The sequence below is a fragment of the Nicotiana attenuata genome, chromosome 7 (assembly GCF_001879085.1).
Source record: "Nicotiana attenuata strain UT chromosome 7, NIATTr2, whole genome shotgun sequence".
NCBI classification, from domain to species: Eukaryota; Viridiplantae; Streptophyta; class Magnoliopsida; order Solanales; family Solanaceae; genus Nicotiana; species Nicotiana attenuata.
Window position 1 is genome coordinate 34,468,415 of NC_031995.1, and position 8,103 is coordinate 34,476,517.

At 33.9% G+C, this 8,103-nt stretch overlaps 1 long non-coding RNA gene across 1 annotated transcript; it reads right to left on the bottom strand.

The window, feature by feature from the left end:
- On the bottom strand, positions 7,006 to 7,609 carry LOC109228923. Its single transcript, XR_002068480.1, has 2 exons — positions 7,251 to 7,609; positions 7,006 to 7,137 (listed from the first exon to the last, which is right to left on the bottom strand). It is a non-coding gene; the product is annotated as an uncharacterized LOC109228923 (long non-coding RNA).

Genomic DNA, 8,103 nt, shown 5'->3' on the forward strand with positions numbered 1-8,103 from the left:
TGTCAATGGTGTGCATAAAGTAAAATAACACACAATCTTTACATGTCAAAGTTAGTAAATCATCATTAAAAGAATTATTGAATTTCTACAATCAAGTGCCTACAGTAAATTAAAAAGAAAAAAAAACAAATGAAAAGAAAAGGCAAAAAAAAATCAATTCAATTTTACGAATACAGATCAGAAAAGTTCACCTAATTAATAAGTAACTACTCCGTAGTTTCAAACTAGTCCGGACATGCTATATAAAGTCACTTGATATCCATTCAACCCTATTTTCATCAAATGAGATTTTTACTTGATAGATCTTTTTTAAAGAGTTAATAATGTAAATGGTATTACTTTTGCTTTATTCCTAAAACAGCAAATTAATTTACAATCATGGCATGTTTTACAATCTCATTCGTTTATTTGCCTTATGTTTTAAAAGATTCATTAATTACTAATTTGTTCTCATTAATTTATCCCCTCAAAATCTATTCTCTCTCTTCCCTTCATACAGACGACTCCATTCTCTCTATCTCCCCTCTCATCTTACATCTTCATCTTTTTCAACTTGACCATAATGGCTCTTTCATTATTTCATAAATATATAATGAATATTATGCTATGTATTTTTATTTATTCCATAAATATATAAGAATACGTTCTAGCTAAAACAAACATGCATAAACACATATACATTATACTATTATTATACAATTTATATAATAAAATATTTTTAATTAGATATGCTATATGCCAACATTATTTCATAAACATATAATGAATATATTATATACCATAAATACTCATTGTACAGTTATTAATGTTTTTTCAATCTTGTTTGTTGTATAAATCATAATTTTAGTTCACATATATATAACATGTAGTTTTTGTGAATTATAGGATTCGGTATTGTTAATTTATATTTATCTTGATTCACACTTAAATACATATGATACCATAATTATACAATGTATGACTATCAAAATATCGCAGTTGCTTATGATAGTGCAAGATTATTATAGCAAGAGGCATATTTTTGGAAAACAAAGAAAAAAGAAAATAAGAAGAAAAAAAATGAAAGGAAAATAGAGCTATTCTCATATGAAAGAGGGATGAAACAAATTTCAATAGCTGCTCGTGTGAACATTCCAGTAGCTGTCTTTTATTGTTCATTTTTTACCTTTCTTACCAAGTCGTCATTCATTATAGTTTTGCTAAAAGTGATGAATTAAAGAATATAAAATTGAAATATTATATATCATGTATATATCTAGTATAATTTATAATGTGTTTTTTTAAGAAATTATGTTTGTATAAATCATATTATATACCATATATTTTCCTAGTATATACAGTGTGTTTTTACATCGTAGGATGTGATATTTTAACTTAAATAACAAGTATGTTTAATTTATATATTTTGATTCACACTTATATACACATTATAAAATAATTATATCATTATTATATAAATTATATATCATGTATTTTTAATTTATATATCTTTATACTCACACTTAAATACAATTTATATTACTATTTATACAATGTATATAACATGACACATAAAATAGTTAATATATGCAATAGTGGGTAACACATATAAACTTAGACAAATATTACTATCCAAGTGTCCATTGTGATGTACTGTGCCAAAGGCAACAAGGGGATCTAATCTTTTTTGTTGGATATTCATCGATAAAATAGGAAAATAGTTAATGGGGTAGAGTGGTTTTCAATATTAAACAATTATTTAAATAAACTATGTTATAAATACTTCACAATAAAACAATATTTGTAAGATAACATCAAGAAGAAAAGTCAGGGTGCTGTGAATTAGTCCTCTCTCTATCTGTTTTAGAATTATCAACAAAATAAGGCTTAGAGGAAGTTAATTAGACGATTAAATTGTCAATATCAATATATCACCACTTTTACTCACTTTTTTTTTGTTAATTAAAGTATTTTATTTACCACTAACAATATTTGCAGTTCGTACATTCTATTACAAAACTCTAGCATACCTCCCACTGGGCATAGAGCCCCAGTTAGGAGATAGCTATCCTTAAAAAACTTCTACTGCTTCACCAGCTTAGTCGCTACTTCATACTCTAGTTTATTACAGGGTACCAATTCAAATTAGCCATTGTTCTATCTAGACAAGGAAATTTGGCAGACCTTATATAAACTTCCTGTATGATTAGTCGTAATATGGCATTGCTTGTTCTCCTCTTCTTCTGAAATACACTGTTTCTTTCTTGCCAAATGTGGTTTGACTACAGCTGCTAGGGTCATCCTACATACTGCTGCACCTGCACCTGCACTCCTTCCTTTGCTTACCTGTGCCATCCATATCACTTCCTCCTGCCAAGCTTTCTTTGGTCTTTGTATACCTTGCCATTCCAGTAGTCGAAGCCATATCTTCCCTATTGTCTCACTATAAAAAAAAAATAGGTGTTGCACTATCTCACTTTTCTTGTTACACAATGAGTATGTTTGATATGCAATTATACCCCATCTTGCTAGCCTTTCTTTAGTAGGCAGTCTTTGCTGAATTGCCAGCCTTAGAATGAATGTCCACTTGGGTTGTCCCTGATTGTTGCATACTAGTTTCCTGCATTTCATCTTTGGAAAGTCTCTTTGCATGGTTTTGTATAGTTGTTTGATAGAACATTTTTTCCATCTTCTGAACATCTTCTTCTAATAGCCCTGCACTTGCAAAGTAGTTCCTTGCTTTGAAAATCTTTTGTATGGCCGATGATGCATTCTTTGGTTCTGTATTCCAGACTGTGTTCCCATTTATGTAGTAAGTATGCACCCATTGAATCCACATCTTCTCTTTTCTTGTGCAAATACTCCATAGTAACTTGCAAATGACTGCTTTGTTCGATAGCTCCACATTGATGAAGTTCAATTCCCCAGCTACTTTTGGTGCACACAGTTTGTCCCAGGCTATCAAGGCCTTCTTTGTTGGTTCAGCATTTCCTGTCCATGGGAACCTTCTACAAATTGCTTCTATGAAATGGATAATTTTCTTGGTCAAGATGAAGATCTGATCCCAGAAAGTTTGTATAGCAAATAGTACACTTTTGACTAGGATTGCGCTTCCTGCATATGATAGAAATTTTGTGGTCCAGCTTTGAATTCTGCTTAACATCTTCTCTATTAAGGGTTCACACTGAATGACAGACAGCCTCTTTGTGCTTAATGGAACACCCAGATATTTGAATGGTATCTCACCCTTTGTATAGCCTAGTATGTTCATAATTTGCTGCTGCAGCATGTTATCACGCCACCAAAATAAATGCTACTTTTTGGATTAGCAGTTAGGCCTGAGGCTGCTGAGAACATTTGGAAGTGCTTGTGCAACATCTGTACTGATTGAATATCACCTCTACAAAATAGGAGTAAATAATCTGCAAATCCCAGTTGAACTAGATTGAATTTGACATACCTTCGATGGAATCTAAACTGCTTATTGCCCTTCAGTGTCTTCAATGACCTACTTAGGTACTCCATTGCTAGAACAAATAGGAAAGGGGAAATTTGAAAGGTCTCATGCCTGCTTGGTTGTTAATGTCAAATCCCAGACTTAAAGGACAGTGATCTGAAAATCGTGGATTCATAATGATTCTCTCCATGTAAGGCCATTGTTGTATCCATTCTGCATTAACCAGGATTTTATCAATCCTACTATGGACATGGTTATTAGTCCATGTGTATTGTCTACCCACAGTTTTCATTTCATCTAATCCTGCATCCATTAAGAATTCCTTGAAATCCCTTATCTCAATCTCCTGTACAGGGTTGCCATTGATCCTATCCTTACTAGTTAGGACAATATTGAAATCTCCCATTATGAGGCAGGGACTGTTTATACCCTACACTGACACCTGTAACTCCTCCCATAAATTTTTCCTATCTTGAATTGTGTGTTTACCATAAACTGCACAGTAATTGAAACTGGTTCTATGTTGCATCATTAGTTACCTTCCCCATTATAAATTGCTCATGAGTTCTGATCATCAAATAGTCCACCTGAGTTGGATCCCATGCTACCCATATTCTACCACATGGAGCTTCATTGTAATTGTCAACCCATTTCCAGTTGTTGAAGGTCTTCTTTATTATTGAGTCTGCATTGCTTCACTTCACTCTATGTTCTATAATAGCCACCAGTACCACTTTATTAGTTCTACAAATTTTTTTAGTTCTTTTTGCTTATATACTTTATTCAAACCCCTCACATTCCATGCTATAATGTTCTTCATGATATGGGTGTTTGTTCTGGATCACCTTCCCTAGACTTCTTATTCTGCTTCTCCCTCACACCTTGGGCTTCAGATAATTGAACTATCTTCTGAACTGTATCAACTAGTGCTTTGAAGGCATTGCCAATGTTCACTTCATTTTCCTTTGCCACTTCTGCATTCTTCTTTGTAGCAAATTTCCCTCGAGCAACTTGCCACTGTGGTTTAGCTTCTTGCTTACTTAGCTGAACATTTTCTACTTCCTCCAACTGATTAAGGAATCTTCCTTGAGCATCAATTTTATCTGCAGCAGGCTCAAGGTTTCTGACTTTTTTCCACTTCTGCTTCTGCTTTATTTCCATAATCTTCTGCATCATTCCTTCCTGTTTCTGCTTCTTCTGATCTCTGCATGAATGGCCCAGTTGGCAGCATGTTTGGCAGTATTGTGGTTTCCAATCATATCGAACTATTTGCTCTATCACCTTCCCTCTAGGATCATACAATTTAATCTTCTCTGGCAAAGTTCTTGTAACATCCATTTCAATCAGGGCCCTGGCATATGAAACTCTTTCAGCTATTGTAGTACAAGCATCAATATACACTGGCTTCCCCAAACCACTTCCAATTTTACTTAGAGCCTGCTTACTCCAGTAGTTGAGTGAAAATTTTGGGAGTTTAACCCATAGGGGAATGGTTTTCAACACTTCTTCATTAAAATCAAAGTTCTCCGATCATGGTCTAATTATAATTGGCCTACTATTAATTGTATAAGGCCCATTCAGCATCACATCCTCTCTCTATCTTCATTGTTACTTAGCAGTATGATGAAATACCCATCGTTATGGAATAACACTTTAGGTTTCCGAACATTAACACATTGGTTAGCTATGAATCTATCAATAGCACTAATTGATGGAGTATTCCCCACCACATAGAGTATAACAACTCGATTCCACTTTTGGTTCTCCTCTTCGATATCCTCTTCCATCAATTGTACTACTACTACTTCACCATTCTTCATCGCAGGGGGTATGTAAGTTAGATTCATACCTTTTGTTGCCAATATTCTCTTGGAATAGTCCTGCCCATGATCTTCCCTTCTCTACTGCTGGTTCTGCTTTTTTCAGCTGAATTTTATTCTGATTATCAATCTTTGAGTTCCTCTGTTCCTTTGATGGGCTTGCATGTACTGTTCCATTGGTCTGCACTTTGCTCGAGCTTGGCTGCTCACTTGCAGTCAGCACTGCAACAATTCTTTTACCAGAGTTCACCATAGGTGTCAATTGATTGCTAGAACTCACCGATGTTACCATTTTGACTCGATTATTTCCCAGATCCGGCCAATTTGGGTCACTGTCACTGTCCTGGTCCAGATCTTCCTCCTGCATTTTCTCTTTTGCTTTAGTGTTTTGTTTTCCTTGCTCGCGTGTGATGATGTCCGTCAGTTTCCTCTCTATGACTGGCGTTTTGCTGGTGTTCTTCTTCGCTCTTCCTCTTCCTCCCATTTCCGGTGGAATAGGTTAGCAAGTCACCCGGAGAGAAGGAAATACAGTGGCAGATCAACTAGCTATGCTAATTGTGGGGAATATACAAAGAACAAGTCAATTTTCCTCTCCGAATTCGCTATCTCCTTGCCTAGACACGTTATAGCATGCCCTAAAAGAGTATTATTAGTTTCAAAAATTGGGGGGACGAGATGATGCGGCTGAAATGATTTTGATATCCACCTCCGTTCAATTTCCCTCTCAGTTTTTTCTTTCTTTTTTGATGGTATTATAATTATTCTGAAGTTAGGTTTGCCCATGATATACAAAGTCAGACATTTTGACCTTTTCATATTTTACCACTTCAACTAAACAGAAAGATACAATCAGCGTATGTATACATGTAGCATCGTCATTCCTCTCAACATAATCATAAGTTATAATTGAAATAATCAGATCACGCTAATTAAGGCCAATAATTGACGATGATAAGTCAGACAATACAAGAGAAATTTATCAAAAGAGACTAACATATTTAACTTAATTCTGTCAATTGGCATACATCAACATGCAGAGATGAGCAAACCCATTATATGAAAGAGAGTACAAATTATTAAGAGAACAACATCGCAAAGAGGCACATATAAGTGGCAGAATAATACTTGTCTAAAAATCTCTCCCTCTAAACAAGACTCCCAAATTCCTTATGACTACATTGTGGATGCTGATACTCATTTTATAGAAGTCTAATAATACCTTTTCCTCCAAGAAAACGACTAGCTAAATATGAGAAATTTATAATTTACTTTTCGAAAAAGAAAAGAACCAATTATAGTAAATATGTCGTCATTTTTTCAAGAGATAGAATAACTAAATATTGTAATTAAATCAGGCAAATACCTAACATCATATACTAGCATGTTTAGTAAAAGCATTTTCTTTCGACAGCGATCTATTCATGATATACTTTTTGAATATTTTAAATTGTTAATTATTGTAACTTATAATATTTTTTACGTAATTTTTAAATATATAAATTTATTTTAAAAATTTAAATTTTTTTATGTTCAAATACACATCGAAGATTAGGTAATTTCACCCTCGTATTCTGGATTATACAGCATAAGGTGGAAAAGGAGGGAGCATTACTTTTTTTTTTTCTTTTTTTTTTTTTTTAAGGTATCCCGGGCAGGTTTAAAAATAAAACCAAGAGCGGGATCGAAGCTTTCGTTAGTTAATTTGGAGCAAAAGGAAAGATAAATGAAAAAGAGACCAACCAATCTGTGTATCACAAATTTACTGGTGATTACTTTATTTTCTATTTAATAGAGTACATGGAAAATCAAACTTAGAAATACATTAGGAGAGTTGGTATCATCTCTGTCTCCTCTCTTCTAAATCAGCCATTTTGCAGACAGCTGAAAATAAAATACACGTAACAACCAATTAGCAACTGTATGCATATTCATAAAGTATAGAGAAGAAAGGTTTAAGTAAGAAGCTAGCTAGGTATAGGGAAGAAATTAAAGACCTTTATATTTTTAACAGTTAGCAGGAGAAGTGAGATTGCATTTAGGAGGAAGAGCCAAGGCAAGTTCAGGATCAATTCCAAGAGAGGGCAATAAGAGTGAATTCCTATAAGAACACAAGCACTGCAAATCTGCGCCAGACAAGGCTTCACAGCAAGAAGCAGATGGCTCCACCGGATTTGGCTTTGTTACTGATGGCTTACACGCCGTTAGTCCATCTTCCTTCATGTTACACAAGCTCAACCCATTTCTTAATTCTGCTATAACTAGTAGTATTCCTAGAACCGCCGTAACCAATGCTCCCACTTTGTTTCCTGTCATAGGCATGTTTTAATTTCTTACTCACCAACCAACTTGTGTGTGGAGTTTGGAGGTTAAATTCTTGAATTTATAAGCTGAAGAACCAAAGAGGTTGTTGTGGGGGCAAAACAGTACAAAAGTTGTTACTGCCAATTCTAATCAAACTTAAATTGTTGGCTAGCTATATGAGTTGCCACTGTTTATGTTGCTCCATAGTTTTAGTCCATCTCGGTCTAATATTTTATTGAAAATGAATGAAGGAAAAAATTCTTTTAGTACTAACGGGTCGTTTGCTTCGAAGACAAGTTATATTGGGATCGGTTATGCTGAGATTAGTCATATTGAAATTAGTTATCCTGGTATTTTTTCTTAATTATTCACTATTTGGTATGTTGTATTAATCCTCGAATTATCAAGTTTACTTATTATCTTGGGATAACTTATATTTTGGGACTATTATTCCACCCTCTGATAGGTATAAGTTACCCCAATATTATTTTTAATTATGAAATAATTTATCTCAAACTTAGTAATCAAACAAAGAATAAGACGTAT